Source organism: Triticum aestivum, chromosome 4A, assembly GCF_018294505.1.
Source record: "Triticum aestivum cultivar Chinese Spring chromosome 4A, IWGSC CS RefSeq v2.1, whole genome shotgun sequence".
Lineage (NCBI taxonomy): Eukaryota > Viridiplantae > Streptophyta > Magnoliopsida > Poales > Poaceae > Triticum > Triticum aestivum.
Window position 1 is genome coordinate 148,128,329 of NC_057803.1, and position 14,927 is coordinate 148,143,255.

Genomic DNA, 14,927 nt, shown 5'->3' on the forward strand with positions numbered 1-14,927 from the left:
GGTAGGATTTTTAAACACTTAGGCGAGCACTGGGCTGCAGCTAAGCCTCCGAGTGGGAGGTTTGCTCTCCACTCGGTAGGATTTTTAAACACTTAGGCGAGCACTGGGCTGCAGCTAAGCCTTTGAGTGGGAGTCTGGCTCACCACTCGGTAGGATTTTTAAACACTTAGGCGAGCACTGGGCTGCAGCTAAGCCTCCGAGTGGGAGTCTGGCTCGCCACTCGGTAGGATTTTTAAACACTTAGGCGAGCACTGAGCTGCAGCTAAGCCTCCGAGTGGGAGTCTGGCTCACCACTCGGTAGGATTTTTTTTACGAACTTAGGCGAAACAGATTCGCAGCTAAGCCACCCACTTGGGAATTTCACACGCAAACAAAAGCAACAACAATTATAGGAAAATTTGTAACACTCTTGTCTTTGATAAATAGACTACAGAAGTTTTTCTTACTACATCTCATCCGAGTGAGAATTCAACTGTGAAAGGGGCGGAGCAGTTCTGCATTCCAAGCTTGTGGCTCATCGATCTGGCGATCGACATTGTAAAGGTGATACGCTCCATTGTGGAGGACTCTGGTGACGATGAAGGGACCTTCCCAAGTAGGAGCGAGCTTTTGTGGTTTCTGTTGATCCACTCGGAGGACCAAATCTCCTTCTTGGAAGGCTCGACTCTTCACATTTCTGGCATGGAATCGACGCAAGTCTTGCTGATAAATGGTCGATCGGATCATAGCCATTTCTCTTTCTTCTTCCAGGAGGTTGACTGCGTCTTGCCGGGCTTGTTCTGCTTCATCTTCGGTATAAAGCTCGACTCGGGGTGCAATGTGAAGTAGATCACTCGGCAGGACTGCTTCTGCTCCGTAAACCAGAAAGAACGGAGTTCTTCTAGTCGACCGATTCGGGGTGGTCCTCAATCCCCACAGAATTGACGGAAGCTCGTCGACCCAAGCGCCTGCTGCGTGCTTGAGATCACGCATCAGCCGAGGCTTTAGTCCTTTGAGAATCAGACCATTTGCCCTTTCTGCTTGTCCATTCGACTGGGGGTGGGCGACCGATGCATAGTCGACTCGTGTGCCTTGAGAGGCGCAAAAAGCTCTGAACTTGTCTGAATCAAAGTTTGACCCATTGTCGGTGATGATGCTATGCAGGACTCCATATTTGAATGTTAACTCTCTAACAAAACTGATAGCAGTGCAAGCATCAAGATTCTTGATAGGCTTAGCTTCAATCCATTTGGTAAACTTGTCGACTGCCACAAGCACATGTGTGAAACTGCTCCTGCCTGTTCTCAATGGGCCAACCATGTCCAGTCCCCAAACAGTGAAGGGCCAGACGAGTGGAATGGTCTTCAGGGCTGATGCAGGCTTGTGCGACATGTTGGAGTAGAACTGGCACCCTTCACACTTGTCGACTATCTCTGTTGCCATTTCATTCGCTCTTGGCCAGTAAAATCCCACTCGGTATGCTTTAGCCACAATGGTTCGAGAGGACGCATGATGACCACAGGTCCCCGAGTGGATATCATCAAGGATTATCTGACCTTCTTCTGGTGTTATACACTTCTGACCGACTCCAGTCGTGCTTTCTCTATACAACTGTCCCTTTATGATTGTAAAGGCCTTGGATCGACGAACGATCTGTCGAGCCTCTTCTTCATCCTCCGGGAGTTCCTTTCTCAGGATATACACGACGTACGGTATCGTCCAGTCAGGGGTGATTGCTAAAACTTCCATGATTAGGTCGACCACTGCCGGAATTTCAACTTCAGTCGGATCTGTGGCACTCTTTGGCTGCGGGGCTTCATCTGTAAAAGGATCTTCTTGGAATGATGGCGAGTGGATGTGTTCCAAAAACACATTGCTGGGGATGGCTTCTCTCTTGGAGCCTATCTTCGCCAAATCATCAACCGCTTGATTTTTCAGTCGGGGGATGTGATGAAGCTCTAACCCCTCGAATTTCTTCTCCAACTTTCTCACTGCATTGCAATAACCAGTCATAGCTGGACTTCTGACGTCCCATTCTTTCATCACCTGATTAACCACCAAATCTGAGTCGCCATAGACCATGAGGCGACGGACGCCGAGTGAAATGGCCATGCGCAACCCATACAAAAGTGCTTCATATTCTGCTTCGTTATTGCAGGAATCGAAGTGAATCTAGAGAACATATCTGAGCTTATCTCCTCGGGGGGAAACCAATACTACCCCAGCACCGGAACCATTCAGCATCTTAGATCCATCGAAGAACATGGTCCAGTGCTCCGAGTGAACTTGAGTCAGAAGTTGCTGTTCGATCCACTCGGCGACGAAATCTGCAATTGCTTGGGACTTGATAGCTTTCTTTGCCTCAAACTTGATATCTAGGGGAAGAAGTTCAATCGCCCATTTGGCCACTCGACCAGTTGCATCTCTGTTGTGCAAAATCTCTGATAGTGGAGCGTCGCTGACGACTATAATGGAATGATCAGAGAAGTAATGTGCAACCTTCTTCGTGGTCATATAAATCCCATATACAAGCTTCTGGTAATGAGGATATCTTTGCTTTGAAGGAGTCAAAACTTCAGAAACATAATATACTGGGCGCTGAACTTTGAAGGCCTTTCCTTCTTCTTCCCGCTCGACCGTAAGTACTGTACTGACAACTTGTCCTGTGGCTGCAATGTAAATCAGCAAAGGCTCCTTGCTGATTGGGGCAGCAAGCACCAGGTGGGTGGAGAGCAGAGCTTTGAGCTCTGTAAACACTGCATCAGCTTCTGGAGTCCACTCGAACTTGTCGGACTTCTTCATCAGTCGGTAAAGAGGCAATGCCTTTTCACCGAGGCGAGAGATGAATCGACTTAAAGCGGCCAAGCATCCTGTAAGCTTTTGGACGTCATGCACACACACAGGACGTTTCATCTGGAGTATAGTACCAATTTTTTCAGGATTGGCGTCGATTCCCCGTTCGGAAACGAGAAAACCGAGTAACTTCCCACCTGGAACTCCGAACGCGCACTTTGACGGATTGAGCTTGATATCATACCTCCTAAGGTTGGCAAAGGTTTCAGCAAGGTCAGTCAGCAGGTCGGAACCCTTCCGTGACTTGACCACAATATCATCCATGTATGCCTCCACATTCCGACTGCTTTGAGTGAGCAAACACTTCTGAATCATCCTCATGAATGTGGCTCCGGCATTCTTGAGGCCGAACGGCATGGTGACATAACAGAAGCACCCGAATGGAGTGATGAAAGCTGTTTTGATCTCGTCGGGCCCGTACAGACGGATCTGATGGTACCCGGAATAGGCGTCTAGGAAAGACAAACGCTCACATCCCGCAGTCGAGTCGACTATCTGGTCGATGCGGGGGAGAGGAAAATGATCTTTCGGGCAGGCCTGATTGATATGCTTGAAATCAATGCACATGCGAAGTGACTTGTCCTTCTTGGGGACCATGACAACATTGGCGAGCCACTCGGAGTGGTAAATTTCTCGGATGAACTCCGCTGCTAAGAGCCGAGCGACCTCCTCGCCAATGGCCTTCCTCTTCTGGATGGCAGACCGTCGAAGATGTTCTTTCACAGGTTTAAATTTTGGGTCGACTCGTAGACGGTGCTCAGCCAGCCCCCTGGGAACTTTAGGAATGTCAGCAGGCTTCCATGCGAAGATGTCCCAGTTCTCAAGGAGGAACTAGATGAGTGCTTCTTCCTATTTGGAGTCGACCGTCGTTGAGATGTGAGTCGGAGCAGCGTTTGGATCGGTCGGGTGAATGTGAACTGCCTTTGTTTCACCGGACGACTGAAAAGCTGATTCTGAAGCAGGCTTCTTAGCTCGTAGCAACTCACTCGGATCTGCAGTCTTCTGGTACTCTTGTAGCTCGACCACCGCCATCTGAGCGTCAGCAATCTTTGAGCCTTTCTGAAAACACTCTTCTGCTTTCTTCCGATTTCCTGTAACAATGATCACACCTTTGGGACCAGGCATCTTCAATTTGAGATACACATAACATGGTCGAGCCATGAAGCGTGCATAAGCTGGCCTGCCCAAAATAGCGTGATAAGCACTTTGGAAATCCACAACTTCGAATGTCAACTTTTCCTTGTGGTAATTCTTCGAATCACCGAAAACCACATCAAGAGCAATTTGGCCGAGTGACTCAGCTTTCTTCCCAGGAATGACTCCATGGAAACTGATGTTACTGGTGCTGAGCCTGGACATCGGAATGCCCATCCCTTTCAATGTTTCTGCATACAGTATGTTCAAGCCGCTGCCTCCATCCATCAGGACTTTGGTCAGTCGAGTGCCTTCGACAACTGGGTCGACCACCAGAGCTTGCCTCCCAGGGGTGGCAATGTGCGTAGGGTGATCAGACTGGTCGAATGTGATGGCAGTCTGGGACCACTTCAGATAATTGGGTGTTGCCGGAGCAACCATATTTACCTCACGGTTAATAACCTTCAGTCGACTTTTGCTCTCAACATCAGCAAAAATCATCAGGGTGGAATTGACCTTGGGGTACCCATCGTCACTATCTTCCTTGTCCTCAACTTTGTCCGACTCCTTTTCCTTATCTTTGGACTGCTTGCCCTGAAACTGCTGGATCAGAAGCCGACACTGTCGAGTGGTATGCTTTGGGTAAATGAGTTTACCCTCTTCATCTTTCTTGGTGTGGATGTGACACGGTAGATCCAAAACATCATTTCCATCTTGGTCTTTAACTTTCTTGGGGTTCCAAGGTCCTTTGGGTTTTCCCTTAAATTTTCCCAAGAGCGGCTGGCTCGGCTTTCGACTTCTGTTTCTGACTGGAATTTCCTCCGATTTCCTGGGCGACTGCTTTATGCTTGCCACTCCGGAGTCGATCCTCATCTTCACCATTAGCGTATTTGGTGGCAATCTCCATCATCCGATTCAGAGAAATCTCTCCGGTTCGACCGAACTTCAGATTCAATTCTCTGTACTTAACGCCTTCTTTAAAGGCACAAACTGCTTGCTGATCTGGTACATTTTCAACTATGTGATGCAATGTGATCCACCTCTGGATATAATCCCTCAGAGTTTCATTCAGTTTCTGCACGCAAGACTGCAATTCCGTAAGGCCTGCAGGTCGCTTGCATGTTCCTTCAAATGTGGTGACAAACACTCGGGAGAGATCCTCCCAAGTGTAAATGCTGCTGGGTGCTAACTGATTCAGCCACGCTCTGGCCGAGCCTTCTAACATGAGAGGCAGGTGCTTCATGGCTACCTCATCGTTCCCACCGCCAATCTGGACAGCCACTCGGTAATCTTCGAGCCAAGTATCGGGCTTGGACTCACCGGTGAACTTACTAACTCCAGTCGCCAACCTGAAGTTGGGAGGAATTACAGCGGCTCTGATGGCTCGACTGAAACACTCCGGCCCTGAAACATGTACTCTGCTACTGGTAGGCGCATCTCTGTCGTGGCCTTCTCGGTGAGCTCTATTCCTGTCGACCAAACCTTGAACGAGAATGGATCTCGCATCAAAGCCTGGTTCCCTGGGGTCAACTGGAATTCTCCGCCCAACACTATGAGGGCGTCTGTCAACCTGCTGTCGAGGCACATATGATCCACTCCTCGGGGGAGGGGTTGGCACTCGACGTTGATCATCACGATCGAATCGGTGATCATACTGCTCATTCCTTCTGTACTGATCACGCCAGTCTCCATGTCCCTCACGCCTCGGAGGCGATCTTGGGCTGTGAGCCGACTGGACTGTATCCACTGCAACGGATCGACTGTGGATCCTGTTCCGCGACTGAGAAACAGCGGAATTCTGGTCTCCCGCTGCCCGGAGCAACGCTCTGATTTGCAACAAGCCTCTGCCAGCCTCTGACTGGGAGGGCTGAATCGACTCTGCTATACGGGCCGCAGCCGCCAAATTCTGAATCAGAGTACGATATACCTGCGGGGGCAGAAAGAGTTAACGTCGACTAGATTCTGGAGCCCGTGGATGCGCTCGCTCGTCGAGTATTTGCTGGAGATTCTCCAGTCAAGTGCGCTCGGCCAAGTTAGCCAAGCGCGCGTCCACCAAGGCTCGGGCCTCGCGGGTTTCTCCAACGATAGGAGTGTGGAGTGCATCCATGTTCCGGCGGCGAAGCTCCTCCCGCTACAACGACGTGAGAGGCTCGAGGAGATACTCCTCGTGAGGACGCGACGGGTCGCCCCCATCCGCGCCTCCGTCAGCGCGGGGGAAACCGGGAGGACTATGTGGCCCATCGATCACCAGAACCTCTACAGCTGGGTCACTCTGTCGCATTCGGATGCGGTCTCTGTGGAGCTAGTCGACAAGTCGAACAGGCCGTAGAGGGATTCGTCGGGCTCGATTGCCGCGACTTGTGGGGTGGCCGAATGGCGGGCCACCGCATGCCTCACCCACCTCTGAAGCCTCGACCGACCGGAGTGCTTGCGCCGGCGAGAAACAGGGCGGGGAGATGCCACGGGAGCCGACCGATACTGGGTCGACGGCTGCCGCAGGAGGACACCACAGACGCATGTGTGAAAGTGCGTCGCCCCGCGGACGGGGAGCGCGTCGACGTCGAGTGGAGCCTCCTGAAGCCAAGCGGAGCCGTCGGCGATGAACGTGAGCGCGCCGACACGGATCTCACGGCCCTCCACCAAAGCTCCGCCCGAAACCATGATCAAGGAGATCGGAAAAAATCGCAACTTCTCAAACTAGGCGCTAAGACTCCTAGCCCCATGGTGGGTGCCAACTGTCGTGGTTCTAACTCTGACAGTGATGTAGGGGGGTATGTATGGAGAGGCTAGATCTTAGCTATGGAGGAGTTGTAAGCACACGAGGATTACGAGTTCAGGTCCTTCTCGGAGGAAGTAACAGCCCTACATCTCGATGCCCGGAGGCGGTCGACTGAATTATGTGTGTATGAATAACAGGGGTGCCAACCCTTGATACTGAGGAGGGGGTGGCTTATATAGAGTTCGCCAGGCCCCTCCAGCCCTCAGTAATGCAAGGTTTAAAGTACATTCAGACTGGGGGTTACAGGTAACGCCCCTAACAAAGTGCTATGATGACCATAAAAGCTACTTAATGACCGACCATTTGCGTGCAGGGTGACTTTAGATCTCCTGGCAGTCGAGTGGTTGGAATTTGGTCGAGTGATTGCTTCGTGGTCGAGTGTCTTGAATCTGTCGAGTGGGATACCTCCAAGTCGATTGAAAGGTGACTTCTTCTAGGGATGTCCTTGGGTAGGGTACTTAGGACAGGTCCATGCCCCTATCCTAGGTACATAGCTTCATCAAGACCCGCTGCAGGAGCAACTCCGGATGTTATGAACGTCAGGCAGAGTAAAGCTGATGACTACTCGATAGTTCAATGTGCCATGCTTTACGGCTTAGAATTGGGACTTCAAAGACATTTTGAACATCATGGAGCATATGAGTTGTTCAAGGAGTTGAAGTTAATATTTCAAGCAAACGCCCGAGTTGAAAGATATGAAGTCTCCAACAAGTTCTACATAGCTGCAAAATGGAGGAGAATAGTTCTGTGAGTGAACACATACTCAGAATGTTTGGGTGCCATAACCACTTGACTAAGCTGGGAGTTAATCTTCCTGATGATAGTGTCACTGACAGAGTTCTTCAATCACTGCCACCAAGCTATAAAGGCTTCGTGATGAACTATAATATGCAAGGGATGGAAAAGACAATTCCCGAGCTCTTCGCGATGCTAAAGGCTGTAGAGGTAGAGATCAAGAAGGAGCATCAAGTGTCGATGGTGAACAAGACCACTAGTTTCAAGGAAAAGGGCAAAAGGGAAGAAGGGGAACTTCAAGAAGAACATTAAGCCAGTTGCTGCTCAAGGGAAGAATCCCAAGTATGGACCTAAGCCTGAGACTGAGTGCTTCTACTACAAAGGGACTGGTCACTGGAAGCGGAGCTGCCCCAAGTATTTGGCGGATAAGAAGGATGGCAAAGTGAAAGGTATATTTGATATACATGTTATGGATGTGTACCTTACTAATGCTCGTAGTAACGCCTGGGTATTTTATACTGGTTCTGTTGCTCATATTTGTAACTCAAAACATGGGCTACGGATTAAATGAAGATTGGCTAAGGACGAGGTGACGATGCGCATGGGAAATGGTTCAAAGTCGATGTGATCGCCGTCGGCATGCTACCTCTACATCTACCATCAGGATTAGTTTTAGACCTAAATAATTGTTATTTGGTGCCAGCGTTGAGCATGAACATTATATCTGGATCTTGTTTGATGTGAGACGGTTATTCATTTAAATCATAGAATAATGGTTGTTCTACTTATATGAGTAATATCTTTTATGGTCATGCACCCTTGTTGAGTGGTCTATTTTTGTTGAATCTCGATTGTAGTGATACACATATTCATAAGATTGAAGCCAAAAGATGCAAGGTTAATAATGATTGAATCCAATTGACAGCCTCGATTCGTATCCTAGCTCGTCTGAGAGCTTCGCTTCGCTTCAACCAAATCTTTCGGGAAATATACGTACCCATATTTTTCCACCACGACGTACATATCGTGTTATTGCTCTTCGTCCTGCTTCTATCTGTCTCGCCGTGATCCAAGCGGGTTCAAGTGCTTGAAGGCAACTTATTTGTGGCACTACCGTTTAGGTCATATTGGTGTAAAGCGCATGAAGAAACTCCATGTTGATGGGCTTTTGGAATCACTTGATTATGAATCACTTGATGCTTGCGAACCATGCCTCATGGGCAAGATGACTTAGACTCCATTCTCCGGAACAATGGAGAGAGCAACTGACTTATTGGAAATAATACATACTGATGTATGCGGTCCGATGAGTGTTCAGGTTCGCAGCGGGTATCGTTATTTTCTGACCTTCACAGATGATTTAAGCAGATATGGGTATATCTATTTGATGAAACAGAAGTCTAAAACTTTTGAAAGGTTCATAGAATTTCAGAGTGAAGTGGAAAATCATCGTAACAAGAAAATAAAGTTTCTATGATCTGATCGTGGAGGTGACTATTTGAGTTATGAGTTTGGTCTTCATTTGAAAAACTGTGGAATAGTTTCGCAACTCACGCCACCTGGAACACCACAGCGTAATGGTGTGTCCGAACATCATAACCGTACTTTATTAGATATGGTGCGATCTATGATGCCTCTTACCGATTCACCGCTATCGTTTTGGGGTTATGCTTTAGAGACAGCTGCATTCACGTTAAATAGGGCACCATCTAAATTCGTTGAGATGACACCATATGAACAGTCATTTGGCAAGAAACCTAAGCTGTCGTTTCTTAAAGTTTGGGGCTATGATGCTTATGTGAAAAAGCTTCAACCTAATAAGCTCGAACCCAAATCGGAGAAATGTGTCTTCATAGGATACCCAAAGGAGACTGTCGGGTACACCTTCTATCACATATCCGAAGGCATGATATTCATTGCTAAGAATGCATCCTTTCACAAGAAGGAGTTTCTCTCGAAAGAAGTGAGTGGGAGGAAAGTAGAACTTGATGAGGTAATTGTACCTTCTCCCGAATTGGAAAGTAGTTCATCACAGAAATCAGTTCCATTGATTCCTACACCAATTAGTGAGGAAGCTAATGATGATTATCATGAAACTTCAGATGAAGTTACTACCGAACCTTGTAGGTCAACCAGAGTATGATCCGCACCAGAGTGGTATGGTAATCCTGTTCTGGAGGTCATGTTACTAGACCATGAGGAACCTACGAACTATGAGGAAGCGATGATGAGCCCAGATTCCTCGAAATGGCTTGAGGCCATGAAATCTGAGATGGGATCCATGTATGAGAACAAAGTGTGGAGTTTGGTTGACTTGCCTGATGTTCGGCAAGCAATACAGAATAAATGGATCTTCAAGAAGAAGACTGACACTGACGGTAATGTTATTGTCTACAAAGCTCGACTTGTTGGAAAAGGTTTTCGACAAGTTCAAGGAGTTGACTACGATGAGACCTTCTCACCCGTAGCGATGCTTAAGTTTGTCCGAATCATGTTAGCAATTTCCGCATTTTATGATTATGAAATTTGGTAAATGGATGTCAAAACTGCATTCCTTAATGGATGTCTTAAAGAAGAGTTGTATATGATGCAACCAGAAGGTTTTGTCGATCCAAAAGGTGCTAACAAAGTGTGCAAGCTCCATCGATCCATTTATGAACTGGTGCAAGCCTCTCGGAGTTGGAATACACGCTTTGATAGTGTGATCAAAGCATATGGTTTTATACAGACTTTTGGAGAAGCCTGTATTTACAAGAAAGTGAGTGGGAGCTCTGTAGCATTTCTAATATTATATGTGGATGACATATTGTTGACTGGAAATAATATAGAATTTTGTTGACACCTGATTTTGGCAAGATATAGATTGCAATGAAGATGGTCTCGAGTGAACGGGTTTTCAGCATGAAAAGATTCACGTCGCCGAGTGGAACCACTTTGATGTTTCGGTTATATTCATTCGACTTTATCTTACGGACCGAAACTATACTCCGAGTGGCATAATTCAATGTTCCGAGTTGTTTTTGGCCAATCACGTCTTCAAGATGACCTCGGATGAAGGAGCATTCTTAAGGAATTGTCTTCGTCTCATCGAGGCAATCGATTTTGATATATAAATCATCTCAACCCGAGTTCATATGCAAAAGTTAGAGGCAATACACTGCAGACCGAACCTCAACGGAAATATGGCGTGAGGTGCCAGACACTTTTCTGATGGGTTGCGCGAGTAATTCGGCCATCAAGACGGCCTTGAATCGAAAAACCTTCAACACGGAAAAGTTTCATCTCGTCGAGCCGATCGATTTTCATATATAACTCGTCTCAATCCGAGGTTGTTTGAGGCCTGGAGAGACAAATCAAGATCGGGCTATGTTTTTAGTCGGAAATCCGAGTGAAAAGTTGATCATCCGAGTGAAATTGTCGTCCAGGTGAAAATATTCTGAGTGAAAAGATTACCATCGGGACGAAAACTTGCCGATTGAATAAGATAGTGCCTTCCAAGTGGAAATATAGTCATCCGAGTGGAAATATATTCATCCAAGTGAAAGATTGTCTTCCGAGTGAAAAAGTCCAATCGGGCGATCCGAGTGAAAGTATCTAATATCCGAGTGGATGAGCTCAAGTCCGAGTGAAATTGAACATGTGCTCGAAAGTTTATCAAAATGACCTTGGATGAAGAAGTGTTCAATACAGAAGTTGTGCGTATCATCAAGACGATAAACTTTGATTTTGGAGTCATCATCATCAGAGATAATATATAGCCTACAAATTCACTACGAGACTCGGATAATCCAGTCTACTGCAAGACCGAGTCCGACTGGAAGATAAAGATGACCTCGAAAAGTATTCAAGATGGCCTTATTTGAAAAAGTGATCAACATGAGAGTTGTTCGTATCGTCGAGGCGCACAAGTTTGATATTTGGGCCGTCTCGATCGGAGATCATATGCAAGCCCGGCGGCCCGCGCAAGAAGGAAGACAGAGTTTGGGCCAGATTCAGATTGAATCCGACTTGGAATAGAATTAGGACTCTAGGACGTGAATTGATGTAATTTTTCTTGTAAGGAAATCCTAGATGAATCCTTTACTTATACGGGAAGTCCAGCCGCCTATTATATTGGGGGTGACGGCCGATTGAACAACACACAATCGAACAAATCAATATACTACTTTTTCATCTACGTTTTATCTCTCCACCGTTTTTCTATCTCGTTCTTCGCTGTTCTTCGTGTTTGAGAGCTGCAAATCCCGAGGCTCTAGGGGCGAGTGAATTGACCTAGGGCAGCCCATAGCTGCTGCACTCCCTGACGGGGTCCCTCCCGGGGGTGTGGGGTTTTCGGGTCTGCAAAAGCGCCCGTCGACTGTCTTGCGTATCGCGCTGTCGGTCGGGTCTCCTTCGACGTGAGATGCGGTGCATCACCCCTGGCGTCGAGGGTACATGTGACGTGTTCGTGTGTCAACACACTTTTTGGCGACTCCGCTGGGGACCGAAGATCAACCGTCATCATCCACCATGTCCGATCTTCCCAAGCCATCTGAGGTAGACGCTGATAACATCATTAAGCCTAGTCTTGATGAGATATAGGCCGATCATCGCCAAGTCTATGAGGAGTACAAGAAGGTGCGCGAGGAGAAGGACCTGCAGGAGTTCCTTGCAAAATTCAAGAAAGATCGCCAAGGCAACATCACTCCGATTGAAGAAATCAAGTTCCCTCCTCTTCAAACTGAACAGGTTAAGCCTTCTGTAAGTACTGCCTTTTCTCCTGAGCAGTGGGCTGAGATTGAAAGTCGTATTGCTGATGGTAACAATCTAGTCTATCAAACTTTTATAGAAAATACTAATGCTCAGAAGAATATATCTCAATCGTCTAGTGGTAATAATGGTGTAGCTGCTAGTGTGCAAAACCCTAATCTGACTTTACCTATTGCATCGGCGCCTCCCGTGCCGATGACTTATTATCGTACCCAAACAAATCAGATTGTGGCTACACCCATTAATCCTATTACGAGCATGACAGGTTCGGTGGCAATGCCGAACCAAACTCTACCTACAGCTACAACCACTCAACCACTACCAAATTATGGGTCGACATACATGCCACAGTTCCTACCTACAGCTAGTAACCATACTCTTCCTATATCACTTTCACAAGCTTCATTGTCCACTACGGATGATGGTCTAGCTAATCTTAGAGAGGAGATGGCTAAGATGCTTAGAGAGAATTTTGGAGTTGAGTTACCTCGGAATTGGATTTACCAAAAGCCGTACCCCGAGTACTTTGATGCCATCCAGTGCCCTCCGGGATATAAGATTCCAGATTTTGTTAAGTTCAATGGAGAGGGCACAAAAACCACATGGGAGCATGTTAGTCAATACTTAGCACAACTAGGTGAAGCAGGCTCACTAAATGAGTTGAAAGTGCGTTTGTTTCCTTTATCTTTAACTAGTACTGCATTTTCATGGTTTTCTTCTTTACCACATGGTTCCATTCGGGTTTGGTCACAACTAGAGCAGAAATTTCATGATCACTTTTATAGCGGCGACAATGAACTCAAGTTATCACATCTAACATCCGTTAAACAGAAGCATGATGAATCGGTCTCCGATTACGTCAAGAGATTCAGAGAAACAAAAAACCAGTGTTTTAGTTTGGTGATAACCGAGAGAGACTTGGTAGACCTAGTGTTGAGTGGTTTGAGAACTCTCATTAGAGAAAAGCTAGAAGGTTATGAGTTCTTAAATATCAACCAAGTCTTACAAAGGGCTTTGGCTCAGGAAAGCCGAAGCAAAGATCTCAAAGAAGTGCATAGATACAAAGCCGATTGTCCAAAGATGAATATGGTGGAATATGATAGTGATCACTCGGACGATGAGGGTGATGTTTTTGCTACTGAATTTGTTTGGCCATCTAAGGCCAAACCATTTACTTGCAATGATCTGAAACCGATTCATAAGAATCGTGATGAAGAGATGAAGTTTACTTTTAACATTGCTAAGTGTGATAGAATATTTGATGCTTTGCTGCAGGCTAAGATTATTAGAATATCTCATACTTTACCGCCGTTTGAAGAGCTAAAATGGCGTGCTTATTGCAAGTATCATAATTCTTTTTCTCATGCTACTAACGATTGCAATGTTTTTCGACGACAGATACAATCAGCCATTAATGACGGACGATTGAACTTTTCTGAGATGCAAGTTGATAAACAACCTTTTCCAATGAATACCATGGATTTGGAGGGGAAGAAGCTACTCATTCGGCCGGAGGTAGCCGAATCTGCTAATAAAGCTAATGTCATTGTTGGTGAGCCGAGGAAAGACAAGGAGGACAACAAGGTCTTGGGGAGACAGGTTGTGCTTGGTAAGAAACCCGATGGCAAGGAAGTGATCAAAATCACCATCAAGAATCCTACACTCGGGGGGCAACTGCAAGTGCAAGAAAATGCTCGTGTGAGATTTGTCAAGCCCAAGAGTCCAGAAATTGGCAAGTGGAAAAGGAATGAAGTTAAAGTACAGCGCAAGCGGATCAAGCCAACTTTTGATATGTTGCTGTCCAAGTACACCAACCAGTCGACCGGTTCTAGCTTTAATCGGCCGACTCATCTGAAGCGACCAAGGTCACCATTAGCTGATATGTTCAGTCAGTATATGAAACCGAGTGGACCAAGGGTGCCATTTCCAGAAGAGCATACGCAATCTGTTTGGGATCGACTTAACTATTCATATAGAGGCCGACTGAACATTGGTGGCTATCAGTCGGCTGGTCAAAACATGCGACCGGATGGAAATTATCCGAGTGTAAGAATGCACCTAGGTGGAAGTTATCCGAGTGAAAAAATGTGGTCAAGTAGATTCCATCCGACTGGATTCCATCAGAGTAAAAAGGTGCGCCCGAGTGGAAATTTCATGCATCTGGAAAGTTGACAAGAATGGCGTGTTAAATCACCAAGTGTTGCAGCAGTTGAGTCGGGAAAAGGCAAGGAGAAAATGGATGTCGACTCACTTATCTTGGGCACCGAAACATTCGCCATACAGCAGCCGATTGTGCATAGCAATCTGACTGAGCCGATACTTGCTATCGCGCCAAAGCACTCGGCTAATGACCATGGGGCAAGCACCAGCCATGTAAAGACGAGAGATCCTAAATACACCCAGCCAAAGTGGTGTCCTCCAGGGCTAACAAAGACACAAAAGAGGAAACTACAGAGGTTAAGGAGTCAAGAGATGGCAGAACAGGAGGCGGAGAAACAAAGGGATAAGTTGTTCAATGACACTCGACCCATGGTTCCACCAAAACAAGTGTGGAGGCCTAAACAAATACAAGATACATCAACTTCTACATCTATCACAGCAACACCTACATCACCAAAGGAGGACAATGCAACAGATATGACATCGTCTGCGACACTTCTTACTTCTCCTTCACTTGGACAAATTTCAGAATCTGTGG